The 17196-nt window shown below is 40.2% G+C and overlaps 1 protein-coding gene across 1 annotated transcript in view; it reads left to right on the forward strand.

Moving 5' to 3' along the window:
• The first annotated feature begins 15367 nt into the window (after window positions 1-15367).
• Window positions 15368-17196, forward strand: part of PTPN3 (protein tyrosine phosphatase non-receptor type 3) — a 256184-nt gene continuing 254355 nt past the window's right edge. The window contains exon 1 of the mRNA XM_044679539.1: window positions 15368-15406. The gene's annotated coding sequence lies outside the window, so the exon portion shown is untranslated. The remainder of the gene's footprint in view (window positions 15407-17196) is intronic.

A 17196-nucleotide genomic window follows, 5' to 3' on the forward strand; every position in this document is an offset into this window, starting at 1 on the left:
GCCTCAGTGAAATTCAATTCATGCACAAGTCAAGATATCATCCTGTGATGTCATTGGTCCCTTTTAAAATGAAGGACAAATAACAGATTATTAAGCCTCTTTTTTTTAAGATTTAAATATCTTATTTTTTTAGAAAAAAATTTTCCATGGTTACAGGATTCTTGTTTTTACTTTCCCCTTCACCCCCCCTTTAAACCTCCCACCCATATTCAACGCACATTTCCACTGGTTTTAACATGTGTTAAAATAAAAATAAAATAAAATAAGTCAAGACTTATTTACATATTATTGATAGTTGCATTGGTGTGGTCATTTAGTATTTACATCCCCAACCATGTCCGTATCAACCCATGTGTTCAAGCGGTTGTTTTACTTCTGTGTTTTCACTCCTGCAGTTCTTCCTCTGAATGTGGGTAGCGTTCTTTTCCATAAATCCCTCAGAACTGTCCTGGGTCATTGCATTGCTGCCAGTACAGAAGTCCATTACATTCGATTTTACCACAGTGTATCAGTCTCTGTATACAATGTTCTTCTGGCTCTGCTCCTTTCACTCTGCATCAATTCCTGGAGGTCTTTCCAGTTCACATGGAATTCCTCCAGTTTATTATTCCTTTGAGCACAATAGTATTCCATCACCAGCATATACCACAATTTGTTCAGCCATTCCCCAGTTGAAGGGCGTACCCTCATTTTCCAGTTTTTTGCCACCACAAAAAGCATGGCTATAAATATCTTTGTACAAATCTGTTTATCTATGATCTCTTTGGGTACAAACCCAGCAATGCTATGGCTGGATCAAAGGGCAGGCAGTCTTTTAGAGCTCTTTGTGTATAGTTTCAAATTGCCATCCAGAATGGTTGGATCAGTTCACAACTCCACCAGCAATGCATTAATGTCCCAATTTTGCCACATCCCCTCCAACATTCATTACTCTCCCCTGCTATCATTTTATCCAATCTGTTAGGTGTGAGGTGGTACCTCAGAGTTGTTTTGATTTGCATTTCTCTAATTATTAGAGATTTAGAGCACTTTTTCATGTGTTTATTGATAGTTTTGATTTCTTTATCTGAAAATTGCCTATTCATGTCCCTTGCCAATATCAATTGGGGAATGGCTTTATTTTTATACAATTGATTTACCTTCTTGTATATTCGAGTAATTAGACCTCTGCCAGAGTTTTTTTGTTATAAAGATTTTTTTCCAGTTTGTTGTTTCCCTTCTGATTTTGGTTGCATTGTTTTTGTTTGTACAAAACCTTTTTAATTTAACATAATCAAAATTATTTATTTTACATTTTGTAAGTTTTTCTAACTCTTGCTTGGTTTTAAAATCTTCCCTTTCCATAGATCTGACAGGTATACTATTCTATGTTCACCTAATTTTCTTATAGTTTCCTTCTTTATATTCAAGTCATTCACCCATTCTGAATTTATCTTGGTGTAGGGGGTGAGATGTTGATCTAAACCTAATCTCTCCCATATTGTTTTCCAATTTTCCCAGCAGTTTTTGTCAAATATGGGATTTTTGTCCCAAAAGTTGGGCTCTTTGGGTTTAATCATACACTGTCTTGCTGACATCACTTACCCCAAGTCTATTCCACTGATCCTCCCTTCTGTCTCTTAGCCAGTACCATATTGTTTTGATGACCACTGCTTTATAATATAGTTTAATATCTGGTAATACTAGGCCACCTTCCTTCACTTTTTTCATTATTTCCCTTGATATTTTTGATCTTTTGTTCTTCTAAATGAACTTTGCTATAATTTTTTTCTAATTCAGTAAAAACCTTTTTGGTAGTTTGATAGGTATGGCACTAAATAGGTAAATTAATTTGGGTAGAATGGTCATTTTTATTATGTTAGCTGGTCCTACCCTATTAAGTCTCTTAATTGGACTTCCAGCCTCAATTCTATCTTCTCCAGTCTATCTTACACACTTCTGTCAATATAATTCTAATTAAGCACAGATCTGACCCCCTGACTCTTCTACTCAATTAACTCCAATGACTCTCTATTGTCTTCTCTAGAATAAAATAAAAAATTTTCTATTTAGTTTTAAAGGTCCTTTACATTCTGGCCCCAACCTAATTGTCCAGCCTCACAGGACAATATTCTTCTTCCTTCTCTCTGGGATTCCGGCCAACTAGGTTTCTTTCTGTTCCTCTCACACAATTCTCTGGCTCCCATCACTGTGTCTTTGCTTTAGGCATCCCACATGCCTAGAAAGCACTCCTTCCTTATCTCCTTATAAAGATCCTATTTTTAAAGATGTAGCTCAAGTATCTGACCTCCCCAAACACTACAGTCCTCCCTCCTAAATTATCATGCATTTAACCACTTTGTATATATCCATTTTATATTTATGCCATATATTTATATGCATATGTACATACATAAATACATTTGCGTATATATATATATACTTGTTATCTTCTCCATAAGGATATAAGTTCCTTGTGGGTAAGATTGCTTCATTCTTTGTATTCAGATTCCCAGTACCTTGCACAGTACCTGGCGAATAAATATTGCTACATATTTTTTTGGTTGATTGATGGTGTAAGAATTTATTTTTCTTATACTGTATTAATTCCTATATATTAGGGAGAATTACTATGTATTCTTGTGGCTGGAATCTGGGTCAGATACCATCTAGTCTGCTGTTTTTTGCATTTTTTTTTGTCCTTGGGAATCTTGAGAAATATCTTTCCTTTTAACAGACTTTGGGTAATAAATGAAGGGGAGAAGGATTCTTCTTGTACTCATGACCTGTCCATTTTTGGGGATAGGGAAGAATGGCTAGGTTGATGGACCATCTATTAATTAGCTATTACTGATTAAAGATATCTTGGAATGGTCAAGGGAAGGGTTGAAATAATAAGCTCCTAAAATTCTATTTATTAAGCTGCCTGCCCCAGCTTGGGTTGTCCCTGGTCGTGAAACAACCATGGAGACCTATATATTGTTGGCCCAACCAGTATGCCTTATATAATCAATGAACTTATGTTTTTACTCCCAAATCAGCTTTGAGATCACTTTGATCTCAACAATTATCAAATTTTCAGGTTGGAGGAAAAGAGGAACTACCATACTAGATGACGAAGTCAGAGAACAAAATTTTTCTGACAGACTAAAATGTATGTCTGAATCAAATATAGGAAAATATAGACTGCTTCCTGAACTATCCATGCCCTACCTGTCATGTCCATCCCTTGCTGACAAAATTCAAGGCATTCCTCCAGGAGTTATAGAAGGCTTTTGAAAACCTACTCCATCACAAGCCCACTAACAGATTTTTTTTTATCTTTGAATCTCTAGCTTCAAGCACAATGCCTGGCACATACTAAAGGCTAACAAAAGCATGCTTAAAAAAATAAAGGAAAAGAGATTTACATCTGAGCTTGGTTGGTAAAAGAATAATTTAAGCATCACAAAATTCATTGTGTCACATAGTCAAATCTATAGGCAGTTAGGTGGCATAGTGAATAGAAAAAGAGTCATGAAGTCTCTTTTTTCCTGAGTTCAAATTTGACCACAGACACTTATTAACTGTATGACCCTGGCCAAGTCACTTAATCCTATTTGTTTCAGTTTCCTCTTCCATAAAACGAACTGGAGAAGGAAATGGCAAACCACTCCAGTGTCTTTGCCAAGAAAATCCCAAGTGAGGTCATGAAGAATTATACATGACTGAAAATGACTGAACAAAAGTCAAATCTCTGCCACATAAGCACTTTTATCAAAAGTCCTGAGGTCTATCTAAGGTCAGCAATTATTATTCCTTTCTCTGGGATCTATGCTTTTGCTGGGATGAACTTTGTCCCAAATTCTATTTCCTTTATCCTAATTCTCAGCCATCTCTTAGCAGAATCCCATGGTTCTCTTGGAACCTATAGCTACTGGAGAATTCACCCAGCAACTGCTGCTTCCACCACTGTCATGGGATGCACCTTGTGGCCAGGGCTATAACTAGGGTGGAACCATCTATAGCTTTGTTCCAGGGTCCCAAGATGTGTACTTCTTCTCAAAAGCAGTCTTCTAGCTTAGCAACCTTGACAGTGCAGTGAAAATACCCTTGATTCTTTTTTTCCTGCTCCTATGGTATAGTACCTATCTATCACTATAGTACCTATCTCTTGACCTTCATCTTCCCTCACTGTCACATCTTTCTACCTTCTCCTGAGAGTTGGAGGGTTAGGTGCCATAGGCTATGGTGGCAAGGACTAGACCCTCTTGGAAGTTGGGTTGCCCCTTCTCCCAGCATGACTATGCTCAAGGAAAAAGTATACTTTGTCATTCCCTCTACAGTCATATTTGCCCAGGTGAGATAGTTCCTAGTCATAGATTTTGCTCATGGTAATGCAGTTTGGAAGACCATTCTTCCTTCTTGTATTACACATGCACTTTGGGTATCACAGGAAAATATCACTCAATTTCCAACAAAACTACTTGGATTCTTCTGGAATGAATCCTAATTGTAGATATTGTTTGGACAGGTGTGGGTGACTGGGCAAATGTGCTGAGGTAGGACACCTCAAGGTGAGATCATCAAAAAGCTAGTAGTCTAATTTGTCTGGAATGTAAGTTACTTGATGAGGAATGATGTGAAATATGCCTTAAAATAGTTTGGAAAGCCTTTCCTTTTAGGCCTTTTACATTTTATTCAGAAGGCATCTATTATTTTGAGTGATATGGCAAGACCCATGAATTCCTAATCTTTGGACATGGTCAATAAGGAAATTTGCTTGTGTTGAAGGTTTTCCTTCCTTGTTGAATTTGGGGAGATAGAGAAAAGTGGAGTCAGGAAGACCTGAGTTCAAATCTGACCCAAGACACTAGCTGAGTATCCTGAGTAAATCACTTAACTTCTGTTTGTCTCACTTCCCTCAAGGTTGTTGTGAACATCAAATGAGGTAATATTTACAAGCACACTTCATTTTATTGTGTTTCACTTTATTGTGCTTCACAGATATTACGTTTTTTACAAACTAAAGGTTTGTGGCAGCCCTGCATGAAGCAAGTCTATGGGTGCCATTTTTCTAACATCATATACTCCATAAATTGGGCCATACAAGATGATAAACTTAAGCAACAAATGAATCTGTTTTGACTGCTTCACCAATGAGCAGTTCCCTATTTCTCTCCCTATTCCCTGAGACACAACGATATTAAAATTAGGCCTATTAATAACCCTACAAAGGCCTTTAAGTGTTCAAGGGAAAGGAAGAGTTCATTGATGAGGTTTGCAAACTTTATTGTTGTCCTATTTTAAGAATAAATCACTCCATAAAAAACTGGAAAATGAGGGGCTGCCCTTCGATTGGGGAATGGTTGAACAAATTGGGTATATGTTGGTGATGGAATACTATTGTGCTAAAAGAAATAATGAACTGGAAGAATTCCATGTGAATTGGAATGACCTCCAGGAATTGATGCAGAGTGAAAGGAGCAGAACCAGAACATTGTACATAGAGACTGATACACTGTGGCACAATCAAATGTAATGGACGTCTGTACTAGCAGCAATGTAATAATCCAGGACAACTCTGAGGGACTTCTGAGAAAGAACACTATCCACATCCAGAGAAAGAACTGTGGAAATAGAAACACAGAAGAAAAAGAACTGCTTGATCACATGGTTCAATGGGGATATGATTGGGGATGTAGACTCTAAATGATCACTCTATTGCAAATATTAATAATATGGAAATAGGTCTTGATCAATGACACATGTAAAACCCAGTGAAATTGTGCACTAGCTACGGGAGGTAGGGTGGGAGGAGGGGAGGGAAAGAACATGATTCATGTAATCATGTAAAAATACTCTAAATTAATTAATTAAATAATATTTAAAAAAAAGAATAAGCCACCCCAAATTTCAGCAACCACCACCCTGATTAATCAGCAGCCATTAACACAGAGGCAAGACTCTTCACCTGCTAAAGAGTATGACTTGCTAAAGGTTCAATTCATGGTTAGCATTTTTTAGCAATATTTTAAAATTAAGATATGTATGCTTTATAAAACATGAATGCACACATAATAGACCACAACACAGTAGAAACATAACTTTTATATGTCCTGGGAAATAAAAAATTTTGTGTGATTTGCTTTATTGTGATATTTGCTTTATTGGGATGGAACTGAACTCATAATATCTCCAGGGTATGTTGTATAAAGCAGCTATCACAGTCCCTGACCCATGGAAGGTATTTAATAAATTTTCATTTCATTTCTTCTATGGATGTTATAATCAATTATGATAGTTCCTGAAAATCCCTGGACAGTATATAACATAAATGTAGAGAGATAACCGTTCAGTGCAGGGTAAAGGTAAATTTAAAAAATGATTAGCATATTTTGTTCCTAGTAGATATGAAAAGAACTCAAACCTTGGTGTTTCTATTGGTCTTTTTATTCTTGGCCTAACTTCATTTGTCTGTAAATCAAAGAAGATTTTGAGAGTGAAACAGGTTTAGTCATAACTGACTCTATACAACTTCTGGGGAGTTTTTGGATGAAGTCCCTAAAGTAGGTTTTGAGGACTCAGGCTCATAATTAGGCATTAAATAGGAGTTATAAATATAACAGATAAGTTAAATGCCTGTATTCCTCTGATTACTATAGCTCCATGCTTTGGGTTTGCCCTCCCATAAAGCCAAGGATGATGGGGAGTTAGGAGGGGTACAACAGGAAATTAAATAACATGGCAACAGCTGGAGAACCCATGTTCAAAAGTCAAAGACAATGGGGTATACTGGAGGCAATTTCCCCTTGCTAGGGTCCAGCTAAATGCACATTCCTGCTAAGCCATGAGATACTCAAGGACAAAAGTAGTCAGAGATCTCTATTAATAACAAGGCATTGACTGTCTTGAGCTTTAAAGAGTTTTTGTTTATATTGGATAATGAGTCCATGCCCAGAACTATGAAAGATCCCAGATCCCAAGATCCCAAGTCTTTATCAAGACTAGCCCAATGCATGAGGCAAATATCAGTTGCTACCTGCATTATATTGTCTATGTTCCTTTGACAGTTTACAGGAGTTGCCGTACTGGCCAAGCAAACTTTGGTTTCATAAACTTTCTAGAACTCCTTGGTTCAAAGAGAACTGTAGATTGAGAGCCAGACCTAGAGACGGAAGGTCCTAGGTCAGTGATGGGCAACCTTATGAGCTTAGTGTGTTAAAATTCGCCAAAAAACTGAGCATAACTCGGGTGGTGTGTCACTTCAAGAAAAAAAACCATAATTTCGTGATAATAACAAAAATGTATAATTGTAATATATAACTGTATTTAATAAACCAAAATAGGTAAATTAATATAAGTAGAATTGTCACCTGTAGTGCACAGAGTGTCTACATTACACTACAGCAAATGTTTCCTCTTTAGCATGCGGCTCCATACTTCTCTGTATGCGGCTGCATGTGGCCACGTGTCATCAAAAATGGCTATGTGTGTCAGTGCTGACACACATGTCATAGGTTTGATATCACAGTCCTAGGTTCGAATCTGGCCTCAGACACTTCCCAGCTGTGTGACCCTAGGCAAGTCACTTAACCCCCATTGCTTAGCCCTTACTGCTTTTCTGCCTTGGAACCAAAACACAGTATTGATTCCAAGACAGAAGGTAAGAGTTAAAAAAAAAAAAAAAGAATGTGCTGGTCTAGGAAAAGTTTTGGGGTCACAACTGAACAAAAGATGTGTGATGATATTTTTTCTCTTGCTTTTGTTGATTCTATGCCAAGAGTAAAGACTGAATACAATATATATTCATGTTTTGTCTGTTTTATGGGAGACATGATGCCACAGTCAAATCACTAGGATATGGTGAAATATAGCAAGGTGGAAGAAAAAAATGAGATTTTCTAGAGGTAGGAATTGAAACCTGATTTTCATTGGGCAAATACATAATAATCCCCATGTTTGAGAGTAAATTGATGCTGGCATCTGTAGAGAGGTAGAGCTGGAGAATCAAAAGTTTACTTTTCAGGGGGCAGCTGGGTAGCTCAGTGGATTGAGAGCCAGGCCTAGAGATGGGAGGTCCTAGGTTCAAATCCGGCCTCAGACACTTCCCAGCTGTGTGACCCTGGGCAAGTCACTTGACCCCCATTGCCCACCCTTACCACTCTTCCACCTATAAGTCAATACACAGAAGTTAAGGGTTTAAAATTTAAAAAAAAGTTTACTTTTCTCTTAGAACCATAGAGATTTCAGTTTGGGAGGATTCTTGGAGCAGTTTCAGCCTTTGCTGCTACTAAGCTGCCATCTTGGTTCTGCCCACCTAGAACCATTGAGATGCTGGCACTAACCCCATACTTACAGTTCCTGGAACAGCATAAACCTTGGGGTAAGCATGCAGCATCTCATGGCAGGATCACTTTTTTCAGTTTTATTTTTATTTAAGTAATTGATTTAGAATATTTTTCCATGGTTACATAATTCATGTTCTTTCCCTTCCCTCCTTCTACCCTCCTCCAGTAGCCAATGAGCAATTCCACTGGGTTTTACATGTGTCATTGATCAAGACTTAGTTCCATATTGTTAATATTTGCATTAGGGTAATTGCTTGGAGTCTATATCCTCAATCATATCCCCATTGAACCGTGACCAAGCCAATATTTTTCTTCTGCGTTTCTACTCCCACAGTTCTTTCTCTGGATGTGGATAGTGTTCTTTCTCATAAGTCTCTCAGAATTGTCCTGGATTGGCCAGATCACTTTTGCTGAATATGCTCATGTTAACTGATAGCAGTTCCACCTGGTTGTTAAATCAATAATTTTCTAAACCTAAGTCAAATAATTGTCTGTGATCGTGGACATTGATCAGCCCCATTCAAAGCGCAGGTCTGAGCACTTAACTTCTCCTGGGGATATTCCACTAGTATTTGTTGGTTGTCAGGGGCAGCTGTGTGGCTCAGTGGATTGAGAGCCAGGCCTAGAGACTGGAGGTCCTAGGTTCAAGTCCGGCCTCAGACACTTCCAGCTGTGTGACCTTGGGCAAGTCACTTGACCCCTACTGCCCACCCTTACCACTCCTGGGCCAAGGACAGTCCCTAGCCCGGATGAAAAAAAGGAGGAGGGTTGGGCGTGGGGCTAGCAACCCCACCCTGTAAAAACTACATCTGCTAAAGAAACTGCAACCTAAAGTAGGGGCAGCTGGGCTAGCTCAGTGGATTGAGAGCCAGGCCTAGAGACGAAAGGTCCTAGGTTCAAGTCCGGGCTCAGATACTTCCCAGCTGGGTGACCCTGAGCGACTGTGTGTCCCATTGCCTACTGGTTGTGGCCCTATGCTCCTAGAATGGAGTCCCAGGATAAAAAAAAATTGTTGGTTGTCTGTAGAGGATCATAGCCACAGTAGCTTTGTACCAAAAGAACATTATCCGGATTGATTCAGGGAGAGACTTTCTAGTCACCATACTGTAGCTGGGATTAGAGAGCCTAAAAGAGAGTCTCAAAGTTTAGCAGATGGTAACAAAGAGCAACCCAGTGACCACAAGACCAGTAGAGATGCCAGCAGTGCAATGAACAGTTGGCAGTACTCAGCACAATGACTTCACCGTCACCTGAATTCATCTGTTATTTGGGAGGTATGAGTTTTCCCAGTCATACATACAGCCTGGTCACGGATCTCCTATGTGCATACTCTTTCACCCTTGGTCTCTGGTCCTCACGGTCCTTTTGCATTCATTCCTTGGTGCCGTGGACAGAGTGTTGGATGTAGAATCAGGAAACCCTGAATTCAAATCCTGCCACAGACACTTGCAAGCTATGTGTCACTCAATAAATTATAACTTCTATTTGCTTCTGTTTCCTCATTGGAGATAATAATAGCACCTACCTCCCAGCACAGCTGTGAGGATAAAATGAGATAATATTTGAAAAGTATTTTGCAAAGCTTAGAAAAATTACATAAATGTTAGTTTTATCATCATCATTATTATTTATTATACATAAGTGAATTCTAGATGTGTTTTCTAGTCACAGTGTTCTCCACAAATGATTTTTCTACAAGTGGTAGAGTAATTCATGGCAGAATGCACCCCATGTGTGCATTGTAGGATCTTTTCTTGTCACTTTATTTGCCATGCTATTTTAAAATGTATTTTGTTTTTAACCCATTTGCCCTCCATCTGGCTAGTAAAAGTAAAGCCATTGGTGGAGGCTTGACAGCTATGGATTTATGCAAGTACTGACCCACAAAGTTCCTTGCATCTGGGTTTACTTTTCTGCGAGGTTGCATATAGGGAGACAGGGGGCTACATATGGTTTTTTTTTTGTTACTATTCAGTTAATTTGGAAGAAAATTTTAAACTAGATAATCAAACACAGAATAAAATTTTTTTATTTTCAAATATCTGTCATATTAGAGAATCTAGTAATACCTGACAAGTTTACTGGGTGTTGTAAAATGAAAAACCACTTTATTTGTATGTCTAGTGAATAGATTATAATGGAGGAAATAACTTTTTATGATAGTCATCTTAGTAAGTTAAGTCAAACACATGAAAACTACCTTTCATCCCAGGAAATATCATAGAATTCACTTAAATTTAATTCAGTAAGCATTTATTAGCACCTACTATTAGCAGGGGCTGTTTCAGTTGCTAGGGGTACAAATGCAAAAGCCTAAAATCATCCATGAGGGACTTATAGAAAATTAAGTACAAAAACGTATTCAAAGGTATTTTCTTGAGGGTGGAGAGGCACTAGCTGTAGAGAACATTAGAAAAACTCTCACATAGGGAAGCATTTGAGCTGAGCTTTAAAGGAAGCTTGGGACTCTAATAGCCAAAAGTGAAAACGGGGTACAGCTTGGGCATGGGAGGAACAGTCCATGAAAAGCATGGAGACAGAAGATGAAATGTTGTGGTTAGGGAATAGCAAATAAATCAGCTGTAATGGAGAGCGTATTAAGGAGAGTAATGGGAAATAAGCCTAGAAAAGCAGACTGGAGACAGATTGGATAAAGAGTTTTAAAAGCTAAGCAGGGGAGTTTATATTTTAATCTAGAAGCAAGAGGGAAACAGTGGAGCTTCTTGAGCAGGAGAGTAATACGGTTAGATCTATGCTTGAGGAATATCAATGTGGCAGCTGTGAAGAGGGGGGATTAGAGAGGGGAGTATTAAAAACAGGGAGAAGAATTAAGAGGCTATCACAAGAGTCAGTCAATCAATCAACAAGCATTGATTCAGTGTCAATGCCAGGCTCTACCTTAGATGATTGAGATACATAGGTAAAAATTAAATGTCTTTAATCTCAAAGAATTTTCATTCTGTGTGAAAACAACATATGTACATGTAAATATAGATTATGTGCTCATACATATGTGTATATGATACATGGTTATAGTGCATGTGAGCAGAGAAAAGGGAATAGGAATGGGAGATATTGGGGGAGATGGAATTGAAAAAACTTGACAACTGAGATTAGATGTGTGTGGAAGGTGGCTCAGTGGATAGAGAGTTAGGTCTGGGAGATCTTGGGTTCAAATCTAGCTTCAGATACTTCCTAGCTGTGTGACTCTGAGCAAGTCACTAAACTCCCATTGCCCTGACTTATTGCTCTTCTGCCTTGGAACCAATCTTTAATACTGATTCTAAGATGGAAGGTAAGGGTTTTTTTTTTAAATGTATGGTAGGTTCAGTAAGAAGTTGAGAATGATTCTGTGTACTTGGCTGACCAAAAAGAAGGTGGTGCCCTTGGCAAAAAAAAGAAAGTTTGGGAAGGGGGGTAGGTTTGGGAGCAAAGATCATGAGTTCTATTTTGGACATATTGGGTTTAAATTATCTCTGGGACATTCCATTTGAAATGTCCATTAGGCTGTTGATAATTTGGTCCCGAAGCTTAGGAAAAAGATACTTATTTGCTATCACACTGTTATCTCACACTAACTACCAGCAGGTAGGATGTGGGCTGGAGGAAAGACACACCTTTCTTTTTTCTATTATCAGGGGGAGATGGTTGTCATAAGCTATGCTGGGCCAGAACATCATAGAAGTATCAGGAAGGCATTGTTTCAGTGACTTACATTAGCACTGGCGCTGGATTCAGCAGGGTTCAAATTCTATTTATGATACTTATTTTCTGTACGGTAACTGGGCCTCTGAGGTTCTTTTCTAGCTCTACACTGGTGATTCTGTGACACCTGAGATCATTCGCCCCAAACTTCTTCATTTTGCAGATGTTAAAACTAAGAACTACAAGGATGATTTCCTGGACCAATCTTGTGATTTCATGAAGGAAACTACATTCTGTCTATAATGGAGAGTTGTAGATAGTATTGAAGTCCAACTACAACTTAGTGGACATATCTTAGAGAATTCTCAGTGGAATCCAAAGTCCTATGGCTAGTATCAGTGACAGTATTTGAACCCAGCTATTCTTGAAACCAAATTCTGGACTCTTATCTACTAGACTACACTGCGTGGTGACGCAGGCATTCCCACGCCCAAAGAACTGGAAACGGAAACCCGTTGGACCATGGGAAATGTAGTTTGATAATTCCCACGTGTCCATAGAAAACACATATATATATGTATATATATATATATATATACTTTTAGATGGCATTTCCCAAATTCTAATTAACATATCCAAGTATTTAGTCAGTAAATTGACAGTCAGTACCAAGTTTTTATTTTTAAAATCCTTTTTGAGCTCTTTTAGGAATTCTTTTGGGATTTGAGACTAATCCACATTTTTCTTTGAGGCTTTGGATATAGTTGTTATAACTTTGTTGACTTCTTCTGACTTTGTATTTTTATCTTTCATATATATATGTATGTATTTATCTTTCCTTTATATATATATTTTTTCTTTATATATGAAGATATATATATAGGATAGAGTCTATAACTTGGAGTTCAGAACAGCTGGGTTCAAACACTGCTGCCGATACCGGCCATATGACTTTGGGTAGGTGACAATTCCTCTAGGAATTATCTATCTATCTATCTATCTATCTATCTATCTGTCTGTCTGTCTGTCTGTCTGTCTGTCTGTCTATAAATAAAACTTTATATGGTCAGGTTCATTTTTTTTTTGTTTGCTTATCTTTCCGGACAGAGTATTTCTTGAGTTGTTCTCTGCTCACGGGGTGGAGGACCATTGTCCCAGCTTCAGGTTTTTCATCCTATTATTTTCAGAGCTAGTTTTGGGTATTGGTAAGATTTTAATTCTTCCAAGGTGGTATGATCTAAAGAAAGGCACAGTTACTGTTCTCTTGATCTGTGAACAATCACCAGAATTCTTTTCTTCCCTGGAACTGTGACTAGGTCAAACTTACAGCTGCTTATTCTAGTGTGTTGGTTCTCCTTTTCTCCTGGATCTTCATATGGGAAATGCAACATCTTGCACCCAGTGCCCAAGGGTCCCCTGTAATCTCCTTCCCACCAGATGTCTGACTCTCTTACCATCTGTGGGCTGAAAATTCCAGAAGCTACTGCTGCCCGAGGCTTGTTGTTGGCTTGCTGGGATGTGGCCTGTGTGAGACTTTGCTTCACTATTGATGGCTTCTTGGCTCCTTGAATAGTGGTTAAAGAGGGTGTACCTTGAAATTTTCAAAGTCCCCTTAAGGTCCACTTTACATACTATCAATCCAGTGGGACAGACTTTTCCTGTCAACTTTCTATATTGTCTTTGATTGGAAAATTGTTTCACCCTGTTTTTGTTGGTTCTACTGTTCCAGAATTCATTTTGAGCTATTATTTTGAGTTGTTTGGAGACCACACTGCTTTTACTCTGCCTTCTTAGTGCTACTCTCAATATCAAGTCTTTCCCTAATAAAATTAGTAGCCAAATCTTTCTCTAATAAAGTATCAGTCATTAGTAGTAGTAGATATTTACCCAACTACCTTTGTCATTCTGTACCTGGAGGCAGGATGATCAGAATTCAAGTCCAGCCTCAGACACTTAATATCGTGTGATCCTGAGCAAGTCACTTGGTCTTTCTGCCTCAGTTTCTTCATAGGCAAAATGGCCATATTAATAGCACTCACCTCCCAGGATTACTGGGAAGATAAAATGAGATATCTATAAAGTGCTTTTCAAACCTTTAAAAGTGCTATGTAAATGCTAATAATTCCACCTTGGACTTGATGGGACTGAGCTTTGCTCCCCACAGCTAAAGAACTATTCATATGGAAAGGAGTTCTTACAATTTCCATAATTCCTTTCCAAATACAAATCTTTACCTTTTAAGGTACTCGCCACCTACGGAAAACATTCATTCAATTCAATATGAATCTAATCAATGGCTATTTTCCGGTAGATTAAAAAAAAAAAAAGAAAGTTGAGCTGGGGCAACCTAGAACTAGGGATGATAAAAAAGAAAAAAAGGAAGGACAAGACAAAAACTGAGCTGGAGCAGCCCTGAACAAGGGATGCCACTTCCTGGTGCGATTAGGGAGTCCTTGGTGGAAGTACAAAGCCAGTTAAATTGCTACAGTTCCCCGGAGGTAGGGTAGAGAGGGAGCTCCGGCGGCGGCGGAGATAGGAGAGAAGCTGTCCAATCCTGCCTACATCGCCCACACAGTGTGACCACTTACTTGAACCAGAACGTCCTGGGGATGGTGGGAGGGTTTTATTACCAGCTCCTGGCTTCCTACTTTTGACCCAAACCTGACCAAGATCTGGGCATGCCCAGTCAGCTTTCTAAAGCCTATCGGAATTTTCAATGAATTGAATCCACTTCTCCGGGACTTCGTGGCGACCGGGAAAGGAGGAGGCACCCAGAACGCGAGAGATTGGCAGGTTGGTGGTGGGATGCTGGGTGCTTTGCTTCGCGATCCCGATTCTGAGGACTTGGGGATAATGTTGGGGGTTTTAAATATATGTGAATTTTTTTTTTCAATAACTGAGATACGCCCCCCTAGGGGAACGTTTCAGGGCACAGTCCAGGCTCTAAGGTGCTTTGGAATTAGAAACAAGCCCATTGCTCTGAAAAGCAGTTCCCTGACGATGGCCCTGGGCTAACAAAAGGGTGCAAACCTCTTTGTTTCTGGGAGCTGGAGTGGGGGGCTACGGGTGGGGACCTATAGATGCATACCACCTTCACCTATTGGAATCAGAGCAAAAGAAAGGGGGGAAAGCCAGGTTTTCCATTTATGCCTGTCACGCCCCTCCTTCCCGACCCTCTTTCCCTGGCTCTTCCCAAGCCCCTATCTGCTGGAGAGCGGTTGGAGTCGGTGGCGTGGGCCCCACACCCCCTCCTCCCGGCCCACCCCCTCCCCTCGGTGGCTACGAAAACTGGGAGAAGTGGAGCGGGATAGCGTGCGATGCCTACTCGGTCACTCGCGGTGGCACTGAGCATGCTCAGGAGCCTGGGCAGGTTCGGGCTGTAAGTAGGAAGCCTTTGGCGCTCCTGGGACACCCTCCCCACCTGGGCCGCCTGCTGCTCCCGGATGGTCCAGGTGAGTTAGCCCGGGGGGTAGAGGAGATTTGTCTCCACCCGCCGCTGGCTGGGGGACTCGCGCTCAGCAGCCGCTTGTCCTCTCCTCCCCACTCCCAGTCCTTCACCTCCCCGCCTCCCCTGCGCTGCGCCCCCGGGGTAGGGACCGGGGTCTGCAGGGGGGGTTGGGCTGGGTAGGACTGGCCTGGGCTGGGCCAGCCCCAGGGGCAGCTCCGGGCTTGCGCTTAGGTCGCCTCTGCCTGGGTGCGTGCGCCAGGGCGCACTAAGTTCCCCGGCCGGGAAGCCCAGACGAGAGCTTGATTTGCAGCTGCAAAGCACTAAGCAGGGGTGTCTCATCTCGGGGGGAAGAAGGAGGAGTCAGTGAAAGTTCTGGATGTGAGTTTGGAGCGTGTGACACCCTTGTTTTTCTTGGTCACTATGGGTTCCCCTTCCCCCCTCCCCCTTTCCTCTACTCCGCCCACTCTACTGAACTTTACCTGCTTGGAAAGTTGGGCCCTGTGGTTTTTGTAACTAGGAGGGAAATCCTAGGGCGCAGCAATGTGTGTTTGTTTTCTGGTCCTGGTGAGAACTGGAGGAAAGGATTTGGGGGTGGGGCGGGAGGGGTAGTGAAAATCATTAACATTGGTGGACTGAAAGGTGTAAATTCAGGAAGTGGAAACTGGATGGATCAGAGTTCAGACCAAGGTGTTTTTTTTTTTTTTTGTTTTATTTTGTTTTTAATTTGGCCCCTGTTGGTGTGCCCTTTACCAACTGGAACTGATCGTTTTTTTTATAGTTACTTGTTTTCCCGATAAACAGAGCATCCCCAAAGGCTTTAATACTTAAAGTTTAGAACTGCCTTCAGCCTTTTGGGACATCCTGTGTGGAAAGAGGGTTGGGGCGAAGGCTGAGCATCATGGAAGACAGGATGTATCAAGACGGGTACTTAGATTCAGCAAGCAGTTGCTAAGCATCTATTATGTGCCTAAGAACACTTGGAAACAAGACAGACTTCTGACTTTTGTGTGACCCTGGTCAAGTCACTTAACCTCAAAGTGCTCCACACACAAACTACCGAATTGTAGAGAAGGTGCGAACCTACAGGATAAGAGGGAGTTCCTTCACCTGGGAAATCTTGCTATCAGTGAAAACGCGGGGCCAACCTCCCTCCCCCAGGTGCCAGACTCATTGGCTTCAAAAACAAAAGCAAAATGTGTTTATCCTTAAAGAGCTTAAAATTTATTGAAAAATAAAAACATGTCTTCAGAAAAATAGATATGAACTATAAAGTAATTTGAGGGGGGTGGGGAATGAAGTGGGAGACAAAACTGGAGAGATCCAGAAAAGCCTCTTGGAGAAGATTGTGCTTTGAGGAATTAAGGATGATATTTTGAACTGCAAGTTTTTTAGGGGTTAGTTTAGGAAGGGATACTTGTAACTCTAATGATATGGTGAATAAAAGTGGGAATAAGGTGGTGAATAAAATGATGGGAATAAAAATTCCACCTACCAATCACATCATTCCTGTTAAACAGGTTATTTTATGGTCATTTTTAGTTTAAACATTCTTCCCATTTCTGGAAGTTAGGGCAGTTAGGTTCAGTATTCTCAAACATCTGCCTTAGGCAAAAATATGAAGGATTGTGCTATGGTTGTGAGATAGACTTCATTTTGAAAGTTAGTCCCATGAATCTTAACGTTTTGGAGATGAAAAGACTCTTGGAGATCATTTAGTAACTTAACTACCTCATTTCACAGATGAGACTTGCCTAAGGATTTTTTTTTTTAAACCCTTACCTTCCATCTTGGAGT

The sequence above is a fragment of the Gracilinanus agilis genome, chromosome 1 (genome assembly GCF_016433145.1).
Source record: "Gracilinanus agilis isolate LMUSP501 chromosome 1, AgileGrace, whole genome shotgun sequence".
Taxonomy (NCBI): Eukaryota; Metazoa; Chordata; class Mammalia; order Didelphimorphia; family Didelphidae; genus Gracilinanus; species Gracilinanus agilis.